Source organism: Protopterus annectens, chromosome 13.part0, assembly GCF_019279795.1.
Source record: "Protopterus annectens isolate FY-2018-M chromosome 13.part0, PAN1.0, whole genome shotgun sequence".
Taxonomy (NCBI): domain Eukaryota; kingdom Metazoa; phylum Chordata; order Ceratodontiformes; family Protopteridae; genus Protopterus; species Protopterus annectens.
Window position 1 is genome coordinate 548868518 of NC_056747.1, and position 26132 is coordinate 548894649.

The following is a 26132-nucleotide window of genomic DNA, read 5'->3' on the forward strand; positions in this document are numbered from 1 at the left end:
ACAGGACTGGAGTTAGCCTAAATGAATAATGTATGCCTATGGATATCAACCTATCTGCACTTTCACTTTCATCCTCCATTGTCTAAACACAAGGTTACTGAAAGGTATTTTCCCAGAAAGGAAATACCCCACAGGGTGATAAGGGGTACAAATGGTCAGGCAGGATTGTGGGACTAAATAGGTAAAGACAGTGCCAGGAGTGAGCTGATGGTCAAAGGCTGCTAAGGGCCAAAAAAAATGTCTAAAAGCTGAACTAAATTATATATTGTGGAAATCACACACACTCCTTGCTTTTGGATTACTTTTCGTGTTGATGAGCAGCTGGCAAGCAGTAAAGTGAGATGACAAGCATCTAGAGAAAAGAGAATTTAAGAAGCTGTAATGCAGTGTCTGAAAAATTCAGTCCAAGAAAAGTGGCTTCTAAACACTTTTGTGCTGCATGAAGATTTGAAGAAGCTTGCATCAATAAAAAACGCCCTTAAAGTGCTACATTATGGAGCTGTGGCAAAATGTTTGCTTTTTCCTGCAATACTTGGAATCCAGGCATAAAAAAAACCCACTTGATGTGCGACTTGTAAATAAACTAGCCAGCACATTGGCACAGTTCCCTAATTCATGCCAACCAAGGCTGATTTATCTCACCCAAATGTTACTTTACTTCTTAAGGCCTAACGTTGGCTTGAAGCATGACACTTTAACCTCCGCTAGTCTGCAGACACTGTGCAAGCATGAGATAGGGAGCAAGTACAAGGAAAACCTCAAAAATAATGCCAATTGGCAATAGAGACACAATACACCTAAGATATGTAAACACAATTCAAATGAAAATTTACAACTCATGACTTTTGAGGATAGTCATTACAAAATTTCACAAGTGGAAAGGAAAAAAACAAAGTGAAAACAATTCAAAATCACTCTTGCTATAGCTGTACACTACTAACAATCTCTGTTAACTGGTGTCCAAAACCCAAAAGCATGACTGTGGTCAGCAAGTAAGTTTTATACAGATTTTAATTACTAAAATCCTCCTCTGGAATAGGCTTCTTATTCACATGAAGCAGAGCCCTTCCCTGACCATCTTCAAGTGCAACCTGGACCAATGGATGAGAAATCGCAAATTCACTCCTGGGAAGCACTTGTACACTTTTTGGACAGAGGCAATCTATAAAAATACTCAAAGCCCCACTTGCTGACTCGTTATCTTTCCCCTAGGGATAGAAAATTGGGTAAAATCTGGGTAAAACTGACTAAGCTTGTAAATGCTCTTGAGCTGTTAGCCTAGTAATTTCCTATGAACCTATACACCAAAATCTGAAGTCAGTACAAGACACTAGAAATCTGTAGTTGCTAGAATTTTAATTTTTGCTGACATAATGCATAAGCTCATTCTCTTTCCTGGTTTAAAATACAGCACGATGTATGACATTTACTATTCACCTTGGGTTATGCAGGCCCTGAAAGATTATTCAGTTTTACATTTCTGGCACTTCATATCATTTACTCCATTTTTCTTAAAGCCTACTCCTGCTATGTACTATAAGCAGCAATCCTTTGGTCTGGTGGAAGGAAACGGGACAACTGATAGTCATTTCTTGGGAGAAAATAGAACTGCAGTTCTTTAAGTTTGAGTATTAAGAGATTTCTAGAGCTGAAGGGAAGGGGAGAGCATTACTGAGTAGACAAGATGACATCTTCACAATTCAAAATCTGTATATTTTAAAATAAGCAGAAATTGTAAAATGTTACAAATACTGCAACACCATTAAGTAAAAGGTCTCATTTCACAGAAATGTAAAAAGGATTTGGTAGAAATTGACATAGAAATGGTTTTAAAGCACATTAGTATTAATAATGAGGATGTATCCAGGGGACCTAGAAAGAAAAATATAATAAAAAAGGGTAGATTATCAGAAGAAATACATGGAAATGTTTTCTATGGAAGATGTGAACTCAATAGTGGGAACTCAGAAACTTTACACATTATTCCCAAATAACGGAGTTAAACTAGATAGAAATTATATTTCACAGAAAAAATGTGCATTTAATTGAAAGCTTTGACACACCCAGTGACTATTTCAGATCATGCACCAATAAATTTAACACAAAAATACAGGGTTGTTGTTTGTCTTTCGGCTTTTTCCCGGTAAGGGGCCGCCACAGCGGAACTCTGGTCTGCTAATGATTGGCAGCAGATTTTTTTACGAAACGCCGAGGTGCCATCTCTATGCCCAACCTTCAGCGAAGGCACGCCCATTTACGCACGCATGTCCTTCAAACGCTAGCCAACAGGAGGACATGCCGACAGGGTGATGAAGTAAAAATGAGACAGTGACCCTTTCCCACCTACCTGTTGAAAAGAGTGGACTCTATGGAATGGGTAGCTGAAATTATTAGGATGATTAGGGGAAAATATAAATTTCTTCAGTTATAGCTACTGACTGGAATAAAATAAACATGGAGTTTAAAAATATGATAGAAAGAAAGAGAGTTCTGGTTAAGAAGTAATAGGAATTATTTAAGGGGTTGACAAAGGCTGAAGTATTGCAGAATAAGAGGATTCTCAAACCAAGAAGAGGTGCAACTGCAGAGTGCAAGAGAGAAAATAATATGCACGAGTCTGGAAATGCTGCCAAGCAAATGGCTTTACTGGAAAGGCTCACCCAGACTCTGCTACAGCTTGCTGTGAGGGAAAGGTTTGCTTTTTATTTCTTGTATTTTGTATCACTTTGCTGCCTTTTTTCCATTTTGTATACTGTGATTCATTTTCTTTACACTGTTTTAGTCATATTCTGCTTTTAACTGCATATTAAAACTTGGAGAGAGACCACAGCTCCGTCTCTTGTGACAGAAGTTTTTCCCACCCTCTCGCCCTGTTACTGTTGTGTTCTTAAAACACCACTCTCTTTTCCAATTGCCTGCCCCTTATGTTAACTTGACCATAGCTCTTTTTCATTCCCTCACTCCTTTCACTGACTGGTGTTGAGTAAGCACAATAAATCCTTCAGTGAAATTACTCCTCTTCAACTATTTAAATTTACTTGCCATCCTACTGTATTCCATAGTACCAGACTGCAAAAAAAGTGCTCAACCCCTTTCAATCTATCTTGCTCTTTTAAAAATAGTGGCTCTCCACTAAAACTTAACTTTTTAGACAGCTAAAAAGTACAGTTGTGTACACTTACCATAAATGTAGATGTTAGAGTGCATTCACTGTTGCAGTCATTACATTTGGGTTACCTGCTCGCAGTAGCTCTCAGTCGACCTGATTAACAAAGTCTTGGGTCCTGCATCGGTTGCTGTCTCTTCTTCCATGATGTCAGGTTGTCAGGGGGTATATAAAACATGCAGCGGACGCCATTACATTAGTTTTTCTTGCCCCAGATGTCAGGTCCCCCCCTAATGGGAAGCAATTAAATCTATAAATACAAGGATATACCTCCAACAAAAAAGCAAATACATCAAAAAGCTTTTTGAGCATAGTAAGTGAGAGTAGAGGTATAGCCACAGAAGAAAGGGGGCTGGAGGCAGGGTAACCATGTCTGCAATAGTGAATACATTCGAACATCTACATTTATGGTAAGTGTACACAACTGCACTATGTTCTTCGTGTTTCACTGTTGCAGTCATTACATTTGGGTAGATTCCCAAAGCTAAGGTTGGGAGGAGGAATTTAAATAGAATTAGGACCAGCTATAAGGCTCTGCAAGACTGCAGTGGCAAAATCAGCTCTGGATTTAGAGAAAACTGGCAAATGATAATGCTTGGTGAAAGTATGTACAAAAATCCAGGTAGCAGCTTCTAGGATGTCCCTAGTAGGGACGCCTCTGAGAAAGGCTGTAGAGGTAGATGCAGCCCTGGTTGAATGGGGTCTGATGCCCTATGGGATAGGTTTTTCATGGTGCTTATAGCAGAAATGAATGCAATGGCCTATCCATTTTGAAATGGTTTGTTTTGAAATAGCTTTCCCCTCTGTCCCTGCAGCAAATGCCACCAGCAGTTGCTCAGATTTCCTATGAGGTTTAGTCCTGTCCAAGTACAATCTAAGTTGTCTGTGCACATCTAGAGAGTGAAGCATCCATTCCCCTTTGTTCTGTGGATTAGGAAAGAATGTAGGCAAATGAATGGACTGATTAAGAGCCACACTGGATACCACCTTGGGCAAGAAGGAGGGATTGGTTCTCAAGGGCACCCTGTCCGCATGAAAGTTGATGAAAGGTTCCACTGCCATAAGGGTCTGTAATTCAGATACCCTTCTTGCAGAAGTGATTGCTAAAAGGAAAGATGCTTTCCAGGAAAGAAATTTTAAATCTGCAGTAGCAGCTGGTTCAAAAGAAGGAAGAGTGAGTTTCTCCAAGACAAAGTTAAGATCCCAGGCTGGAGATGGAGCTTTCCTGGGTGGCCTTAAAATTTTTGGCCCCTCTGAGGAACTGCTTGAGCAGTGGGTGACAGAAGAGGGGAGGCTCTGTGCTATAATGAGCTGAAATGGATGAGGCATGAATTTTGATGGAGGAAAAGAACAAGCCCTTATGAAGCATCTCAGTCAAGTATTATAGAATCTGAGGTAAACTGGACACTGCTGCATTCATTCATTGAGACTGGTTCCAGGCACAAAATCTTTTCCATTTTGTAGCATAAGATTTTCTAGTACTAGGCCTCCTTGCCTCTAAAATGATATCGATCACTGACTGACTGAGGGATGGTAAAAGAGAGATTAAGTAATTAGCCAGGCTGCTAGGTTCAGGGTTTGCAGCTGAGGGTGCAGAATCTGGTTCTCCTGCTGAGACAACAGGAAAGGAGTCTGAGGAAGGTGCCAAGGAGTCAAGCGTGACACACTGTTAAAGAGTAGGTACCAGTGTTGGCAAGGCCAGTCTGGTGCAATTAAAATCATCCTTGGCTTGTCCTGTTTGATCTTTAGTAGTACCTTGGAGAGCAGAGGCAGAGGAGGAAAGGCATAAACTGATAGGTTTTTCCAGCTAAAGGATAGAGCATCCACTTTCCAAGCTAGCTTGTGGGGAATCCTTGTGCAAAATGCGTCCAGTTGATGGTTCTGGGGGGAGGCAAACAGGTCTATAACTGGGCTCCTCCATTTGCTTGTCAACGTGTTGAAAATCATTGGTTCCAGTTTCCACTCATGTGGGTCCATGAGGTTTCTGCTTAGTCCGTCTGCCATTGTATTTAGTTTTCCTGGCAGGTATTGAGCTTGTAGAGTCACTTGGTAGCTTAAGGCTGTGGTCCACAATGCCATGGCTAGTCTGCAGAGGGGGTAAGAATGTGTAACCCCCTGCTTGTTTATGTACCACATGACTGTGGTGTTGTCCGGGAGAAATGTGGTCCTTGAAGGCTGTCAGAGCATTCTGTAAAGCTAACATTTCCTTTTGATTTATGTGCAGGTGCATTTGACTTGGGTTCCATTTGCCCTGAATGCACTTTCCTGCCAGGTGAGCCCCCCATGCATAGTCTGATGAATCTGTTGTTAAGATTTGGGTGGCAGAGGGTAATGTGAATGGTAGTCCCCTGTTTTGGTGGCAGGCCTCTGCCCAACAAAGGAACTCTAGGCGCAGGCAAGGTATGATAGGAATCCTTGCTTCTAGATCCTGTGAATGTTGACATCATAGGCTTTTGAGAAACCATTGTAGTTTCATCATATGCAGCCTTGCATATGGAATTAAAAGAATGCAGGAGGCCATGAACCCCAAGGCTTGCAGTATTTGCCTTGCAGATAGCTGGGTTTTTGTGGCCACTTGTTTGAAGTAGGTTGTCAAATTAATCCATTTCTCTGGCGTGAGGAAAGCCATCTGGGAAGTTGTATTCAAGCTTGCTCCCAGGAATATAATTTGTTGACAGGGTACCAGGTGTGATTTCTTTTCGTTTATGGCGAACCCCAGACAAGTCAGTACTCTTTGAGCAAAGGCCAAATGATTCAAAAGAATGTCCTGCCTTTCTGCCTGAATTAGACAATCATCCAGGTATGGGTATATTTGAATATTTCTTTGCCTGCAAAATGCAATGACTGGAGCTAGGCACTTTGTGAATACCCTGGGTGCAGTAGATAAGCCAAAGGGCAGTACAGAGAACTGATGGTGCATGTAGCCTGCTTTGAAGCATAGGTATCTTCTGCAAGACTCCCTGATAGGGATGTGCAGGTATGCTTCTTTTAAGTCTAGTTTTGTCAACCATGCATCTTTGCCTAGCACAGGAAGCAGCTGGTGAAGAGTCAGCATTTTGAATTTTGGAATCAACAGAAAGGTGTTTAGAGTAGAAAGGTCCAGGATAGGATGCCATGTACTGCCTTTTCTGGGTACCATGAAAAGTCTCGAATGGAAACCTTGTCCCTTTTCCTCTTCTGGTACCAACTGAATAGCCCCCATGTTTAAGAGAGAGAGTACTTAATTTTGGGCCTCTGCCCACTGATTTGGGGGTAGATCTGGCCACCAGCTTGGTGTTGGTAACGTGTGGAAGTGAAATCTGTATCCTTTGGACACTATATTTAAAACCCATTTGTCCTGGGTAATGAGTTCCCAGTTTTTGGCATGCAGACTAATCTTTCTGCCTAAAGCAGCATTCAGTTGGGAAGGGCTTGGAAGTTTTAAAAGCAAGTCATTGAGACAGTTTTCCATAGGGGGAGTCTTACTACTCTCAAATTTCGGTGCGGAAACCCCCACTGCTTTGTCTTGTGTCCCCCCTTGGGACTGAAACCTGGGGTTTCTGTTGTGTCTGGGTTTGGCTTGAGAAGACCTGGAAGGGGCTGGAAAGGACCAGTTTTTAGAGGGCCAGTGCCTACTAAATCTACGAGGCTGAACGTGTAAGAAATCTTCAACGGTTTGCATAGATTTAGCTTTATCTTCCATCTTTTTAAGAACTTCCTCAGCCTTGTTGCCAAACAGGCAGTCCTGCTTTAAGGGAGCATCCAACAACTTAGCTTTAACATGATCAGGCAAAGACTACTCCTTAAGCCAAGCATGCCTTCTGAGCACAGACCCAGTAACAGCAGCCCTGCAAGAGGCCTCTAATAAATCAAATCCACATTGCAAAGTATGTTTTCCAACCTGTTCAGCAGAATGCATTAAATCCTGTAAATATTTTCAGCACAGTCAGGAATCAACATAATTTTCTGTTTAAGCAATCCAATAACATGTTGTTGATACTTTAACATATGAAACTGGCAGTTTAAAGCCCTAATGGCCAAGGTTGCAGAAGTGTAAACCTTCTTACCCCATCTATCCATTGCCCTTGAGCCTCTATCAGAGTGGGTAGGATTTTTTTGCAGTAGAAGCCTTAATGCCCTTGGGTCCTGTGAAATAGTCTCTGGATCCGCAAAAGGATTTTTAAAAAGGAACTCGTGTGAATCAGGAACCCTGTAATATCAGTCAGGTTTTCTGGGAGCAGGAGGCAAAGAATCAGGGGCCAAACTAGATTCTGAAAAAGCATCAAACAATGTCTAGTACAGGAGGTATAGCTAAAAGCCTATGCTGAAGCAGGAGCAAGAAATCCCCAAGCCTCTTTTTTGAATCAGAAAAATCCTGGCTTTCCCAGTGGAAATGCTCCCTTAGAGTATGTAAGGTCTCACCAAAAGAAAAATCCTCTGGAGGGGAAGCAGAGGGAATACAGTCCTCTGCATCAGAATCTTCATAAGTAGATAAGGGCAAATCCAGATCATCAAAAAAATCAGAATCCTGGTCAGAAGATTCATAAACAACTTCAGTCCTGGGTCTCTAAGAAGGGGGAGGTTGGCTTCCCCTAATTAGAGTTATAAGATCTTCAGCTATTCTTATAATTTGTTTTTTAGGCATACAGGCCTGAGCATGCAGCCTGGGCATCAGCTTCTTAGACATGGTTCGAGATTTTGGCCTAAATGAAGAAGGAGGCAAGTCCATAGGCCTGAATACACCCTCAGAAGCCGGTGTCTGCACAGGGGCTCTGGACCCATCCAAGGTAGAGACATCCGCAGGTTCCACAGTTGAAGCATCTCATGGCATACCAGACTCTGAATGGGTCTCAGTAGAGGCCTGCAAATCAGAAGTAGCGGGCATCAGGGGTTGCGAAAGCACCTGAGTACTGGCGAACGGCTTAGGAGAAGCGTTGTTGGCAGTTTTGGACCTCGGTGGCCTGCCTCTGTCTTTATCTTTGCGTTTTTTAGGAATCCCGGTAGTCTGATGGCTAACAGACAACATTTCTGGATAACTAAACAGAGAACCAAAATATTTAAAAGCAAAAATATACCGACGACGGACAGTGCGCTGATTAAATAATGCACAAAACTGACAGCAAGGTACGTCGTGGTCAGGGCCTAGGCAGGGAATACAGTACAAATGAAAATCTTTGTGAGGTATTTGCTTTCCACAAGTAATGCAATTATTAACTTTTGCGGACATCGGAAAGGAGCAAGGAAAACTTTCTCCAATGGGGTAGCTACCTTTAGTTGAAGATTTCGGTTCTGAAAAATCGAAAATGAAAATTTCAGGAGTCGGCCGACCGGCACTTGCGAACAGCTTCTGCTTCGGGCACCGCACGGCAAGAAAGACTGATGTAATGGCGTTGGTTGCATATTTTATACCCCTGATGACCTGACGTCATGGAAGAAGAGACAGCAACAGACGCAGGACCCAAGACTTTGTTAATCAGGCCGACTGAGGGCTACTGCAAGCAGATAACCCAAATGTAATGACTGCAACAGTGAAACACGAAGAACATCTTAAGTTACCCACTTTCATATCTAACTGCTTAGTGCACACTGCAGTGTTTAGGATAAATCATTTTTTTTTCATCTTCCCTTTAATCATCTATTGCAAGACCATCAGTTATTGGAGAGCCCACATTCTGCCTCTCCGTAGTCATCATACGGATTAGTCCTTCTGTTTTCTCCTGCTGACAGGAGTACAGGGACATTGATCACAAAAAAGCCTAATAACTGTTTTATAGGTTACAGCTTGGAATCTGTGCTTATATTCTGATCCACGTGAAAGGAGCAAAGTGCATCAATTCCAAACTGTTTCTGGTTAGACAGTGAGCGTCTGTGCTTACCATATCTGACTGGTATAGTTGCTGTTCGAGGCATCTGCCAGAAAAAGGCTACAAGCCTACAGACCCTTGCATCCTCTGGGACAAGGCTGTGGAACACCAAACAGGCTGTGGCCTTCTTCTCTTCTTGGGAGTGGTGCTAACATTTTGCGTCTGGTGAGAGAAGAAGCAAAGGAGCATTGTATCCCAACAGAGGGAAGCTGTGGTGAGACCAGCATTAGTAGCAGCCAGGCAGTATCCATCCATGCGACTTCCCCTTTTCATCATTCTTGACAAGCTAATTCTTTCTTTTCGGTAAGTACTGCTTGATTGGTTTCTAACTTCAGAATATCTGCCCAAATACTTCATCCTTCAATTTTCAGAGTCTACATATTAGTTTACCCCCTCAAGTAATTGGCAGTGCTCTGTACAGTCTCAAGACACCTTGAATGACATTTTTTCCTGTAAAAGCACAATTTAAAATTTCTAAAATACCTAGTTGCACACAGGACAACTAGTGTGCAGTGACAGGCACTGTCCACATAGTTGCAAACCGGATACTCCTGACAGTGATTGATATTCTCAAGCCAACATAAAAAGGGTCTGTTGCCATTGATATGAACTTTCCTAAGGTCTCTGGTACCAGCTTGGTGGATATGGCCATCCTGAGGCAATGTAGAAACTGCCTCATGTTTAATGTCAACCAGTTAATTCTCAAACAAACTGATATGGTATGTGAGAGATGTACTTACATGTCACTGGAGGCAATGCCCTCACATAAAAGTACGCATAACGTCAAATAAGTTTGACAGTAGCACACACACTGCACCCATCACACACAATTCAAAGCAAGCATATAGACCCACATTTGCGGAGGCACTTACATGTAACCTTCTTAAACCACAATGCCCTCCTAGATGAAGTAAACATAACAAATATCCTCAGCAGCCCCAAATGCACTCTTTCAAAACAACATCCACATCACAGAGATACATCTCATAGATCCTCTTTCCTCTAAGCCCATAAGGCAAGTCACCACACAATTTATCATTCTAGTCATTGGAGACCGCATCGTGAGACACGCTAATGTCCCTCTCGCCAGGCTGAGTAAGGAGAAAGTTACAATCAGCTGCTTATCAGGGGCTAGGATCTGCCACATTACACATGGACTCAGGTCACTGGACCACAATTACCAATATGACTCATAGTCCATGTGGGAGTAAATGACCCAAGCTGTTCCCTCCCTAGACTATATGAACAGAGACATCATGGAGCTCTTAGACTAAGTGTCTCAGGTTAGCATGAGCTTAGCATTAAGCAGCATTTTACCTTCTCCAAGAATGATGCCACAATATGAACAAAAGATGACCGACTAATAAATGGCTTAGTTTCTGGTGTCATTCCAAAGGGGTGCAATATCTGTCAATGCAAGAAGTCTTAACAAAAAAAAAAAACTCCACTCCCTGGAAGCTCTCCGCCCTAGAGAATTCGGATGCCTGTGTGGTCACTGAGACATGGTTTAAAGCCACAGAGAGAACACCAACAGTGAAGTTTATAATGCCTTTCACACATTTAGGCCAGCTACTTCACAGGCAGGGACTACAGGTGGAGGTGTCTCTATTTGCATCAAAAATAAATATACTTCAAGGCTGGTCAAACAGCACAATGCATTTGAGCAACTCCATGTTCAAATCATTATAGATAAAATCCAATACCACTTCCTTGAAAGCTACAGGTCCCTCTCTATGACCCAGGAAACCCATACTATATATTTAAACTTATTAGAAACACTAACCATCCAACTCAATACCATATTCATGGGCAACTTTAATTACCTCACTATTAACTAGGAATCCTATAAAACACCAAACGTACATACATAGAGATTCCTGGATTTTTTAAGGACAAACTCCCTGGACCAGATATAGTCAGTACACCAACCAGGGGTGAAACCATAATGGATCTGGTCCTCACTAATATGGGAGATTGCTGCACACCCCTACTGTAATGCCAGACCACAAAATGATCTCCTTTGAAGTAAAAATTAAATTTGGATGCCCAGCTAAACCTGGAATATTTAGGAAGAAATCTAAAGCTAACTAACCTCCTGCTATTACGTGAGAATCTGGCAAAATTTCAAGCCCCCATAAATCCTGAGAACACTTCTGCCTATGCAGAATTATTCACAAAAACCTTGTACAAGCATGTAACAGCTGCATAGAGGCAGCTGTACCCACCAGGAAGAAGTACAGAACTAATTCAAAAAACAAGCCACCCTGGTGGAATCATAAAATTAACTGGCTGCACAAGAGGAGAAAGAAAATCATGGCAAAAATTAGGAGGTGCAGCACCCAGCAGGATAAAAGCACTCTCAAACTAAACAAACAAATCAAAGGACAAAGTCTAACAAAGCCAGATGTGAAGTAAGTTTAGCCTCCCAGGCAAAGGACAACCACAAAGCATTCTTTAGCTATGTCCGCAGCCTCAAAGGCAGTACACAATTGTGTGCAGAGCTCATTGTAAATGGAGCCACCTATACTCAGCCAGAAGATACAGCAAACCTCCTGGCTGATAAATTCAGCTCCAACTTTACTCCTCTCTTCCCCTCACCCTTCCCGCAGGGAGCATCATCAAATACAACTCCCCCTACTATCACTAGGGAACAGGTCCTTAATGCTCTCTCTAAGACCAAGAATACTGCATCAATTGGCCCAGACAATATCCCAGGATGCCTTCTAAATAGCATGAAACATGACCTATCAGGGTCTATGGAATTACTATTTAATTGTAGCCTCTGATCAAGCTTCCTGCCTCATGAATGGAGAAAGGCAACAGTCATCTCTCTGCACAAAGGCAAGCCATCTACAGATCCTGGAAACTACAGACTCATAAGTTTCACTAGTCTTGCATGTAAAGCCATGGAAAGAATTATCATGAAGATAATCAACAGAGATATAGCAAACCTCCAGACACTGGACCCAACCCAGTTTGGTTTCATCAAGGGCAGATCATGCCTAGTCAACCTGGTGGACTTCTTTGAGAAGGTCACCAAAGCAACAGATGAGGGCAAAATTGTTCACAATGCCTACCTTGACCTGGCCAAGGCATCTGACACAATATCCCACTCTGGCACTGTTGATAAACTTAAGAGGTTAGGTACAAACCGGTATGTCACCCGGTGGACAGCCAACTGGCTAAAACACAGGACCCAGGAAGTCAGAATTGGGGAGTCCACCTCTACAAAGAGGCCAGTCACAGGTGGAGACCCTTAGGGATCAGTCCTTTGACCGCTCCTTTTTGGCATTTACTTCTCAAAAGTCAAGGCCAATGTCAGTGGTCTCTGGCTGACTAAATTTGCAGAAGATTGCAAATTAGGAGCAGTCACTGACTCTCACAGTGACACAAATGTTCTCCAGGAGGGGCTGACACTGACAAACAACTGGTGTCACAGGCATGGACTAAAACTAAATGCCAAGAAATGCATAACAGTATCCTTTGGGAAGTCATCCATCCATGGTAACTATCATACTGACAACACACCCCTTGGAGTTGTCCCAGTAGTCAGGGACTTAGGGACACACACAAACAGTAATCTAGCCTTTTTATCATCACGTGTCTACAGTGGTGAGGAAATCATTCTATGTTGCTCAACTTATAAACAAAGGTATGGCATCCAAGTCCAGGAAAGTCATTGTTCCACTTTATTTGTCATACATCAGACCTATCACTGAGTACAATGATTCCTTTGGTATGTACCTTACCAGGCATATCCAACAACTGGAACATCCACAGAGGTTCCTCACTAAAAGAATACAGGGCATAAGTAATATGTCCTATGCAGACTGCCTCAAGGCCCTATACCTGTTACCTCCTACAGGCTTTTGAGGGGAGATCTAGGCCTGGCATACAGGGCATTGACAGATCACACTCTGATGGGTCTCCTGCATATCCACAAAACAAACAGTACCAGAATTACCATTCTAAAGACTTACACCTTGCCTGTAATATAAATAGGACCTGCTGAACAGATGGGTACTGTGCGTGTCCCAGAGACTACCCTTTCTATGGAACAGGCTTCCCCATCCATGTGAAGCAGAGTTCCTCCCTAACGCAATTCAAGTGCAACTTGGACAATTGGATGGGAAACCGGAAATTCATCCTTGGTTTGGCACCCATGTCTCTAATGGACACACGTAACCTGTAAATGGTTAGTCTCCCAGGCCCATGCTTATACTTATCAAGGGTATCAGAACTTGTCAGAGATTTGGGATGCATGGCTAGGTTTAAAAAGGCCCTTGTGGTTGTTGGCCTAGTAAACACCTATGAACCTATAAATTTTTTTTGATAACTCCACAGCACAAAAACTTTGAGCATGATGACTTAAGCAACAGAAAGCAAAAAGGGTTGTTGACAAACCCATGAAACCTACAACAAGAAAAACAAATCAGAAATCATGTAAAGGTATTAAGAGATATTTTGGATATTTTATGAAAATCTGTACAAAGTAGAAGAATGCGGAAATCAAGAAAGAGCAGAAATGAAAATATTTATGGAAGATTTAAATATGCCAAAGTTAGACTTACATGAGGCTCAACAATCAACAGTTAAGATTGCAAGATATGGGATAAAAATGGTGACGTATAATCAATCTGCAAGAAAGTCTCCAGGAACAGATGGTATTTCTGTAGAACTCTAGGAGGGAAGAAAGTAATGAAAATCTAGAAAGTTTTGTTTAACAATATTTTAAGAGAAGGGGAAGCACCAGCATCTTGGAAGAAAGTCGCAGTGTCTATAAGGCCCATCAGACCCATCTTCATATAAACCCATTTCAATTGTAAACCATGATTATAAAGTGTCTATATCTATACCAAAAAGAATTGCAAAGATGTTGTCAAAAATGATAGATTTGGATCAATGTGGTTTGGGGAGGCAAACATTTAGCAACATTAACAGAACAATCGTGATACAGAAGGAAGCAGAATGTAACAAAATACCACCACTGTTGGTGGGTCTTGATACAGAGATATGTTTGACAGAGCAAGCCAGGATTTTAGAAGTACAACAATGGAAGCAGTTGCATTCCCTGTTACAAAAATATGATTAATTAGGAGGATATATGAAGGATCACAGGCAAGAATTAAACTGGGAGGGTTCCTCTCTGTTGAGTTGTGCCTGGACAGAGGAACCAGGAAGGGGCATTGTTCCCCTTTTGTTATTTGTTTTACATTTAGAGTCATTACCACAGGAAATAAGGGACTCAGAATTGGGAAGAGCTATAGTCTTTGTTTTATCTTCCATTCATTTTATATCCCGAAAAGACTTGAAACCACCTCAAAATGTTCCAGAACGCTGATATGTCCTTTTCTGGTTATATAAGGTAAAAAGTAATATCTGCAACTTTTCTTAATTACCATACCAATTATATCCTTGAATTTCTAGGTCCCTTTTTTACTTTGCCAATGGCTCTAAATATAAAGCAAATAAATGGGAAAGTGAAGATCCTTGCCTATTTCAGGAACAATTTGTCAAAGAGGAACCCTCCCACTTGAATTTTTTCCTATGTCCTCTTAATTAACCTTATGACTGTGTCAGGGAATGCAAATCCTTACATTGCCCTACTCAAAATCCAGGTTTACTCTGTAGAATGCTTTTGTCTTTATCAAGACAAATCAACAACAGTGATTTTTCTTGCATTCTGCTTCCCTCTGGATTATCATTACTCTGTTAATGCGGTCAAATGTTTGCCCCCCCCCCCAAATCACACCGATCAGTATCCATCAATTTTGCCAACACCTTTGCCATTCTTTTAGCTAGTACAGACATAAACACTTTATAACCATGGTTTAAAACTGAAGCGGGCCTATATAAAGCTGTGCCTTTGCCAGTTTTAAATACTACAGGCACCATAGCTTCCTTCCAGGATGCTGGAGCTTCCCCTCTTTTTAAAATACTGTTAAAGATCTGGAAGGTTTTGTTTATTACTTTCTTCCCACCTAGCATCCACATTTCCACAGGAATACCCATCTATTCCTGTAGACTTTCCTGCAGATTGATTATAGGTCACCATTATCTCCTCTATACCTCTAACCTAGGCAGAATTAAGTCTTCTGTAAATATTTTCATTTGTGCTCTTCCTTGATTTCCACATTTCCCTGCTTTACAAAAATGTCCATAAAGTTTCTAAAATATATCTAACACCTCTACAGGAGCTATGGTTATTTTTGCCATACACTCCCCATGTTTGTTAACAACCCATTCTAACTTCTATTGCCTAAGTCACTGTGCTGGAACTTTTTGTCCTCCAGAGTCAAACAGTTGCTTAACAGCAGTCTTTCTAAACTCATGCATATTATCCACATACCCCCCTTAATTTCTCTTTAGCAGTCTGCAGCTGCACCTCCTACTTGTATGAGATTATCCTTACTCTGCAATACTTAACCTTTGTCAGGCCCTCTAAGTAATTCTTGTTACTTAACCATATCTCTCTTTCCTTTATTTCTACCATATTTTTAAACTCCACTTTTGTTTTGTCCCACTCAGTAGCTATAACTTCTGAAGAAATTCCTATCTTCCTTAATAATTCTTGGATAATTTCCACTACCTATTCTTTAAATTCCTCTATTTTAAACAGGTAGGTAGGGAAGCGCCAGTGTCTCACTTTTACTTAAGTACCCTGCACTTTTACCTTAGTTGTTACTGGTGTTTGATCCGAAATAGTAACTGGATCTGTCTTGAAGCTTTCAATTAAATGCAAATGTTCCTTTGAAATAGAACACCTGTCTAGTTTAGCCATATTACTGCACCTTGGGAAAGAATATGCAAATACTCCGAGAGTTCCTACTACTGAATTCATGCCTCCGCTGCTAAACATTTGCATAAATTTCTTCAGAAATTTACCCTCCATTACATTTTCCCTTCTAGTTACCCCAGATACATCCTTGATGTTGCGAACCAAAGTTAAAATCTGTTTTCTACTTTTGATCACAGACTTAAATTCTTTACAAATCTGACACTTGTACTGTCCTTAATTAAAAACAAAAACACTTTGTGTGTCCATCTTGGGGAAGAATCTTTCCCCACAGGCATAGCAATGGAAGGAAAGCTCCATAGTTGCAAACATAAAGAGCCTAATCCCAAATGGGGGTGGATTTTGACTGTAAAATTTTGGACAAAGCATGGGAAACCTATTCAACAGAAAACCTGTTAAATGCAAAAGAAAACAATGAATGACAGAGAAGTAGCAATGCTGAAAAATAAAGTACAGTTGTGTACGCTTACCATAAATGTAGATGCTCAAGTGTATTCACTGTTGCAGGCAGATAACCCAAATGTAATGACTGCAAGTAGCCCTCAGCCGGAATGAATATCAAAGTTTTGGGTCCTGCGCCGGATTCTCTCTCATCTTCCATGAAATCAGGTAGTCAGGGGTATAAAGCATGCAGCCGACACCATTACATCAGTTTCTCTTGCCCCAGATGTCAGGGGCCCCCATAATGGGATATATATAGGTTACACCTCCAACAAAAAGCAAATGCACCAGAAAGCTGAAATACATTAAACAAGAAGAGAGGTATAGCCAAGAGAAGACAGGGGACTGATGGGAGGGTAACCAGGACTGCAACAGTGAATACACTCAAACATCTACATTTATGGTAAGTGTACACAACTGTACTATGTTCTTTGTGTTTCAATGTTGCAGTCATTACATTTGGGTAGATTCCCAAAGCTTAGGCAGGGAGGAGGAAGTTAGAGAGCATAGGACCAGCTATTAAGCCCTGCAAGACTGCAGTGGCAAAACCAGCTCTTGATTTAGAAAACATAGGCAAGTGGTAATGCTTGGTGACGGTATGTACAGAGCTCCAGGTAGCAGTTTCTAAGATGTCCCTGATAGGGACACCTCACAGTAAGGCTGTAGAGGTAGATGCAGCCCTGGTGGAATGCAATCTTATCCCCTGAGGGGCAGTGGCCTATCCACTTAGAAATGGTTTGCTTTGAAATGGCCTTCCCTGCTGCCCCTGCAACAAAGGCAACTAGCACCTGTTCAGTTTTTCTGAGAGGCTTCGTCCTGTCCAAATAAAATCTTAGTTGTCAGTGCACGTCCAAAGAGTGCAGTATTCATTCTCCTTTGTTCTGTGGATTAGGAAAAAAAGGTAGGCAAATGAATGGACTGATTAAGGGCCACACTGGATACCACCTTGGGCATAAAAGGTAGGGTTGGTCCCGAGGGAAACCCTGTCAAGATGGAAGATGATGAAAGGCTCCACTGCCATGAGGGCCTGAAGTTCAGACACTCTTCTTGCTGAAGTGACGGCTAGAATGAAGGCTGTTTTCCAATAAAGGAATTTCAACTCTGCAGTTTCAGCTTGCTCAAAAGGAGGTGGAGTGAGCTTTTCCAATACAAAGTTAAGGTTCCAGGCTGGAGTAGGGGCTCTCCTGGGTGGTTAGTATTACAATGTGCTGAAATGTCTGAGGCATGAATTTTAAACGATGAAAAGTAAAGTCCCTTGTGGAGCACCTCTGTGAAGTATTGAAGAATATGTAGTAAGCTGGGCACTGTTGTGCCCATCCCTTGAGTTTGGCTCCAGGAACAGTATCTTTTCCACTTTTCAGCATAGGATTTTCTAGTACTAGGCCTCCTGGCCTCCAGAATATCATCTAGCACCTGCTTATTGAGTGATGCTGTTGGAGAGCTCAGGGAATTAGCCAGGCTGCAAGGTTCAGTGTTTGAAGCTGGGGGTGCAGAATCGGGCCCTCCTGCTTGGACAGCAGGGAAGGGGTTTGAGGAAGGTGCCATGGATCCAGCAACAACATACTGCACAAGAGGGGGTACCAGCGTTGGCATGGCCAGTCTGGTGCAGTCAGTAGGGTGCAATCAGTATTGTCCTTGGTTTGTCTTGTTGGATCTTTAGCAGAACTTTCATGAGGAGAGGCAGAGGGGGAAAGGCATAGATAGTGGCTTTCCCGGGTGAAGGACAGGGAATCCACTTTCCAAGCTTGGCTGTGGGGGAGTCCTTGTGCAGAATTTGTCCAATTGGTAGTTCTGAGGGGAGGCAAACAGGTCTATCTCTGAGATCCCCCATTTATTTTTCAAAAAGTTGAATATCTTTGGTTCCAGTTTCTACTCGTGTGGGTCCATGAGATTTCTGCTTAGGTCTTCTGCCAGTGAATTTAGCTTGCCTGGCAGGAATTGAGCTTGTAGGTGCACTTGGTAGCTCAAGGCTGTGTTCCACAGAGCCATGGCTAGTCTGCAAAGAGGATACAGGTGGTTTCCCCCGCTTGTTTATGTACCATATAACAGTGGTGTTGTCTGTCTTTACCAATAATTGTACTGGAAAATGTGGTCCTTGAAGGCTGCCAGTGAATTCTGTACTGCTAACATTTCTTTTTGATGGATATGCAGGTGCATCTGACTCGGGTTCCATTTGCCCTGAATGCACTGCCCTGCCAAGTGAGCCGCCCATGCATAGTCTGATGCGCCTGTTGTTAGGGTTTCGGCGGCAGGGGGTAGAATAAATGGCAGTCCCTTGTTGTCGTAGCAGGCCTCTGCCCACCAAAAGGACTCTGTCTTTATACAAGGAATGACAGAAATCATTGATTCCAGGTCCTGTGAATGTTGACACCATAGTTTTTTTAGATACCATTGTAGTTTCCTCATATGCAGTCTTGCATATGGAATTAGTAGAATGCAAGAGGCCATGAACCCCAGAGCTTGCAGGATTTTCCTTGCAGAGAGCTGGGTCTCTGTGGCCAGTAGTTTGAAGTAGGCTGTCAAATAAACTTGTTTCTCTGGCATGAGGTAGGCCATCTGGGAAGTTGTGTTCAAGCTTGCTCCCAGGAATACAATTTGTTGGCAGGGTACTATATGAGATTTCTTTTCGTTTATGGTGTACTCCAGTTAGGTTAGAAGTTTCTTTACAAATGCCAGATGATTTAGTAGCATGTCCTGGCTTTCTGCCTGAATTAGACAACTGTCCAGGTATGGATATATTTGAATATTTCTTTGCCTGCAAAATGCAATGACTGGAGCTAGGCACTTTGTGAATACCCTGGGAGCAGTAGATAAGCCAAAGGAAAGTGCAGAGAACTGATAGTGCATGTAGCCTGCTCTGAAGCGTAGGTAATTCCTGCAAGATTACCTTATTGGAATGTGCAGGTAAGCTTCCTTTAAGTCTAAGGTTTGCAACCAGGCATCTTTGGCTAGCATAGGAAGCAGCTGATTAAGTGTCAGCATTTTGAATTTTGGGATTACCAAAAAGTGTTTAGAATAGAGAGGTCCAGGATAGGATGCCAGGAGCTATCTTTTCTGGGTAGCAGGAAAAGTCTTGAGTAAAAACCTTGTCCCCTTTCTTCTGGTGGGACAGGTTGAATAGCCCGGATACTTAGAAGAGACAAAACCTGCTGTTGAACCTCTGACACTGATTTGGGGGTAGGTCTGGCCAACCGTTTGGGGTTGGTAAGGTGTGGAAGTGGAATCTGTATCCTTGGGAGACTATACTTAAAACCCATTTGTCCTGGGTAATGAGTTCCCAGTTTTTTGCATGCAGTGCAATCTTTTCCCCTAAGGGAGCATGCACTTGGAGAGCTGGGAAGGTTTAAGGTTATCTCATTGTGACAGTTTTCCATAGGGGGTGTCTTACTACTTCCAGCTTTGGAAGTGGAAGCCCCCCACTGCTTAGGCTTGTAAGTACCTTGAGACTATAGCCTAGGTGGTCTGCTGTTCCTGGGTTTGGACTGAGAAGGCCTGGAAGAGGCAGGAATTCTTAGAAGGCCAATGCCTACTGAATCTGTGAGGCTGTACTTGCAGAAAATCTTTAACAGTTTGCATAGATTTAGCTTTTTCCTCCATCTTTTTAAGGACGTCTTCTGCTTTGGTGCCAAACAGGCGATCTTGGTTTAATGGAGCATCCAATAATTTAGCTTTAACATGATCTGGCAAAGTTTACTCCTTAAGCCAAGCACGCCTTCTAAGAACAGACCCAGTGACAGCAGCCCTGCAAGATGCTTCTGAAGAATCAAAACCACATTGTAAATTATATTTACCAACAGGTTCAGCAGAATGCATTAAATCCTGTAATTCTTTATTTTCAGCACAGTCAGGAATCAACATAATTTTCTGTTTAAGTAGTCCCATAATATGTTGCTGATACTTTAACATATGAAACTGGCAGTTTAAGGCCCTAATGGCCAAAGTAGCAGAAGTGTATACCTTCTTACCCATCTGTCCAAGGCCCTGGAATCCCTATCAGAGGGGGTAGGGTTTTGGCAGTAGTAGCCTTAATGCCTTTAGGTCCCTGGGAAATGGTCTCTGGGTCTGCAGCAGGATTCTTGAAAAGGAACTTGTGAGAGTCGGGTACTCTGTAATACCTGTCAGGTTTCCTGGGAGATGGAGGTAAAGTGTCTGGGGCCAGGCTAGATTCCAAGAAAGTATCATCTACAATGTCCAGGACAGGAGGGACAGCTAAAAGCCTGTGTTGAGGTAGGAGTAAGAATTCCCTAAGCCTCTTTTTGGGGTCAGAGTAATCCTGGCTTTCCCAGCGGAAGTGCTCCCCAAGAGTGTGCAAGGTTTCACCAAAAGAAAAATCTTCTGGAGGGGAAGGAGTCCTCTGCATCAGAATCCTCATAGGTAGATAAGGGCAAATCCTGGTAATCAGAAGAAACAGAAACTTCAGAATTCTGAGCAGAAGAATCAGAAGGATAATCAATCCTAGGTCTCTTCGAAGGAGAAGGCTGGCTTCCCCTAATTAAAGTAATAAAGGTCTTCAGCCATTCTTATCATTTGTTTTTTAGGCATATGGGCCTGACCATGCGGTTTGGATGTTGGTTTTCTAGGCGTGGGCCAAGTTTAGGCCTTGAAGATGATGGTGCCAGTTTGAAATGTAAGTTCGTAGGCCTGAACACACCCTCAGAAGCTGGTGCCTGCACAGCGGCTCCAGACCCATCCAAGGTAGAGACATCCGCAGGTTCCATAGTCGAAGCATCTTGCTGCATACCGGACTACGAATGGGCCTCAGTAGAGGCCTGCGAATCTTAAGTAATGGGTATCAGGGGCTGCGAAAGCGCCTCACTGAGTACCGGTGAAATGGCGATTAGCTTAACGTAAGCTTCGTCGGCACTTTGGACCTATGCTGTCTGTCTTTAGCTTTACGTTTTTTCGGAATGTTGGTAGTCAGATGGCTTACCGAAGCCATTTCTGGATAATTAAACAGAGTACCAAAATAGTTTGCTGCAAAAATGGACCAACGACGAATAGTTCGAGGATTGAAAAGGCACAAAACCGACAGCGAGGAACATCGTGGGCTGGGCCTAAGCAAGGAATGCAGTACGAATGAAAATCTTTATGAGGTATTTGCTTTCCACAGGTAATACAATTGTTAACTTTTACTGACATCAGTTTAGAGCAAGAAAAAGGATCCCCAACGGGGTACTTAGCTTTTTTTGAAGACTTCGGTTCTGAAACTCAAACGAAAATGTCAGGAGTCGTCCGACCGACCGGCACTTGTGAACTGCTTCTGCTTAGGGCATCACATGGCAAGAAAGACTGATGTAATGGCATCGGCTGCATGCTTTATACCCCTGACTACCTGACGTCATGGAAGATGAGACAGCATCCGTCGCTGGACCCAAGACTTTGATATTCAGGCCGGCTGAGGGCTACCTGCAGGCAGATAACCCAAATGTAATGACTGCAAGAGTGAAACACAAAAAACATCTTAGAATTTGCAAAACAATTCTTCATATAATTCAAAAAGAAATCTTGGGGCCATTTTCTTTCATCCAAACAGATGGCATGCCAACAAAGTGCTGGACAGACTTGGTACATTCATTATGGAATACAAGGAGGGTGCCCGGAATCTTGGGGAAATGTTTTCCTTGCCTTGCATACCCAATACCTGCCAGCTTCAGTCCTGCTGTTATGGATGAGCCTCTCATAATATACAGCCCACTTTTTATTTTGAAAAGCTTTACCTAGAGGAACTGAAGGAAGGCCATTGCAAAGTCAGCTTCCACCACATGCTTGGCCTTTAACACACTCCGTGCAATCTTAATTACATTTCTTTTGGGGGGAAAAAAATCACTCCATAAAAGGTCAGTGTCCAACATTAATGACAAATTCTGTGCAGTGCAAAGTAACAATGCACCACACTCAAAAGATAATTATATAGAATACAGAAACTATACAAGTGTGTTTCACAATCTCATTAGAATTACTGACAATCTATATTCAATGATAAACAAATGCTGAAGACTGCCACAGTACATTACTTAAATATTTTCACAAACTATACCATGCTGGCTCCTTAATGATTTTCTTGTTTATTAATCTGAATTAAAAAGTTTTACCTTTCCAGGCACATATTAACAACAATGGGTTCCTATCGCTTGACCAAAAATTGTAAATGGCGAACGCTTATTGAGCGAACCGTCATGCGCATAACAAGGAAATCGCCGTAGGGAATATTTTCCCTTTACTTCAATGCAGTGTGATCTCGGAGTAGGAATATTTAAGTAGCGGGAGTGTGGGGGAGCAGGGGGGCTTGCCTCCTTGCCTACAACGTTTAGGTAAGTATAGTTTTTTATTTTTATTATATTTTCAAAATTTCAAACATTGCTCATATGGTATCGACCATATGGTGTTCAGTGTCTGAAACTTTCGAAAATACAATATAGACCCAACAACACCACACACATTAAGCGGATCAGATGATAAACAGAGAAATAAACTGACAAAACAAAGTGCCCAACAAAAATACTGTGAAGTAACAAGCCAGAGAGAAAATGAGTACATTTTTCTTTATCATGAACAATGATCCAGTACAGTGCACTAGTGTCGTGTATAGTGTCCATACTCCAAAATGTCTGTAGCCATCAGTGTGCACCATAATATATGTGAAGGAAGTCACCCACTCTAAGCAGCAATGACATTTGAGATTTTACCACACCACACACACTCCTGAGCTTTCCATTTCACCAACTCCAGTCATTCTCTCGAAACTCATATCCAGATCTGAAGTGACAAAATGCAGCACTGAAGTAATTACGGACTTGTAGCCACAGGAACAGGCAAGACGTGTTTCCAATGTTCTCATTTTCCTCTGTTTAGATTCAAGCCACACTGCAGAGAGTATTGCAGTTCTTACTATTGCCTAGTTTGGTCTCTGCAGATCAGCAGATAATGAAATATGTATATTCTACTCTCTCACTTACTGCACCAGCTGTTGGCTCACTGCTTCAAAGGCTCGTCAACTGGGCAAACCCAAAACAAGAAACTCAAGCCAGGAATGTTCACTAAAGCAGTCTTCCATATTCCCAACATATCAGCCTATGCTTCATTCATTACCCAAGATTCTAGTGGTCCAATGCAATAGAGTTTCTCTATAAAACTACACTATTTTTTTAAACAATCTTGTGGTATTTGATAAGATAAATAGTAGTCTTTCACACAAAAAAATCCCAAAAATAATTGTTCCACAAAATGACAATGACAATACACAGCAACATTGCAGAAGGAACACAGAGGCAAGTCTGTGAAAAGTACAGTTTTGTACCTACCATAAATGTAGATGTCCGAACTGGATAGCATCTGCAGTCATAACAAATGGGTTGTCCTGTCGTCAGGCAGCCCTTGATCGCGGATTCCAAAGTCTGGGTCCGGCCCTGATGTCGCACTTCACCCGACGTCATCTCTGCTGGTCTTCGGGTATAAAGGCATCAGCCGACGCCATTTTCCTCAGTGTTTCTTGCCCCAGATGCCAATTGTCCTCTTGGAAAGCTAAATTTTGGATAAATGCCAATGTTTCCAAAATAGTAGAAAACAAACACAAAAATAAACATGTATGTACATATATACAAACAAATACACCATAAGAGACTCCCCAGCTAGCTATTAGGAGGGTAAATACCCTAGGAGTACTGCAGAGGAGAAGGAGGGAGGGTAATCCTGACTGCAGATGCTATCCAGTTCGGACATCTACATTTATGGTAGGTACAAAACTGTACTATGTCCTTCATGGATGCATCTGCAGTCATAACAAATGGGTAGAATACCATAGCCAAACTAGAGGAGGAATAATAATTATGGTGTAGTCAGGATCCCTTGCAGTACAGCAGTGGCAAACCCTGCTCGGGATCTAGAATATAGAGGTAAATTGTAATGCTTGGCAAATGTATGCACGGAGGTCCAAGTAGCCGCCTCAATAATGTCCTTGGTTGCCACTCCTCTTAAGAAAGCTGTGGTAGTGGCTGTAGCCCTTGTAGAATGAGGTCTTATGTTCTGTGGAATTGGTTTTCTATGGTAGGAGTAACAGAATCTTATGCAATTTCCTATCCATTTGGAGATTGTCTGTTTGGAAATTGCTTTTCCTTCCCTTCATGTTGCATAGGCTACAAATAGCTGGTCAGTTTTTCTGTTACCTTTGGTTCTGTCCAGGTAGTAGCGTAACTGTCTGTGTACGTCCAAGGTATGCATTATTCTTTCACCTCTGTTTTGTGGATTGGGAAAGAAGGTAGGTAGGTGGATTGCCTGGTTTAAAGACACTCTGGATACCACCTTAGGCATAAATGTAGGATTAGTTCTCATGGACACCCTATCTTGATGGAAGATTAGGAAGGGTTGCACTGCCATTAAGGCCTGTAGTTCCGAAACCCTCCTTGCTGAAGTAATAGCCAGTAGGAAAGCAGTTTTCCATGACAGGTGTTGTAGATCTGCTGTTGCTGCTGGTTCAAACGGAGGGAGTGTCAACTTTTCTAGTACAAAATTCAAGTCCCATGCTGGTAATGGTGGTTTCCTAGGAGGTTTTACATTCTTGATCCCTCTGAGAAAAGTACAGTTTTGTACCTACCATAAATGTAGATGTTCGAAGATCCACATTGCTGCAGTCCTAACACTTGGGTAGTCCGCTGTCCCTCGGTCGGCCCGAATATCAGAGTATAAGGCTGACGTCGGTCAAGGAGCATTTGACTGACATCAGAACGTCAGGGTACAAATGCGCATGACCGACGTCATATCCTCAGTCTTTTCTTGCCCCAGATGTCAGAAGGCCCTAAAAAGAAAGGTCAAAACCCATAGACAACAACTAAACAACCAACCAGCCTAACACCAAAAATATGTACAATATATACAATATATACACTATACCTCAGAGGGATAACCCAGGCCACACAACCACCTCAAACTACAGAGGGAAGGAGGGAGGTAATTGGACTGCAGCAATGTGGATCTTCGAACATCTACATTTATGGTAGGTACAAAACTGTACTGTTCTTCATCTCACATTGCTGCAGTCCTAACACTTGGGTAGAATCCCAAAGCAGAGGTAAGGGAGGATGGCTAAACTATAATGAAGCAGGGACTGCCAAAATGCCCTGCAACACAGCAGTGGCAAAACCAGCCCTGGATTTAGAGTACAGAGGAAGGTGGTAATGCCTAGAGAAGGTATGCACTGAACTCCAAGTGGCTGCCTCCAAAATATCCTTAGTAGCCACCCCCCCTCAAAAAAGCTGTTGAAGTGGCAGTAGCCCTAGTGGAATGAGGCCTAATCCCAGCTGGAATCTCTTTGCCATGATGGGAATAACAGAAAGCAATGCAAAATCCAATCCACTTAGAAATAGTTTGTTTTGACCCTGGCTTGCCCAGAGAGCACAAAGCAAAAGAAACTAATAACTGCTGAGATTGTCTGAACCCTTTAGTTCTGTCCAAATAATATCGCAACTGCCTGTGTACATCTAAAGTGTGCAAAATCTTTTCCCCTTTAGTTTGGGGATTTGCATAAAAAGTAGGCAAATGAATAGTTTGGTTTAAAGCCACACTAGAAACCACTTTAGGCATAAAGGAAGGATTAGTACGTAAAGATACCCTATCCTTATGGAAAATTAAGAAAGGCTCAACTGCCATAAGGGCCTGCAATTCAGAAACCCTTCTTGCAGAGGTAATGGCCAACAAAAAAGCAGTCTTCCATGACAAATATTTCAACTCAGCAGTAGCTGCAGGCTCAAAAGGTTGTAGAGTGAGTTTCTCCAACACAAAATTGAGATCCCAAGCAGGAGTAGGAGCTCTCGTGGGGTCTTATATTCTTTGCCCCTCTAAGAAATTGCTTGAACAAAGGATGAGAAAACAATGGTGGGTCACAGTCGTAGTG

General features: G+C 42.3%; 1 protein-coding gene across 1 annotated transcript in view; it reads right to left on the reverse strand.

The window, feature by feature from the left end:
- Positions 1 to 26132, reverse strand: part of MYBBP1A (MYB binding protein 1a) — a 1224315-nt gene that overhangs the window by 1115792 nt on the left and 82391 nt on the right. The gene's annotated exons all lie outside the window — the stretch shown is intronic.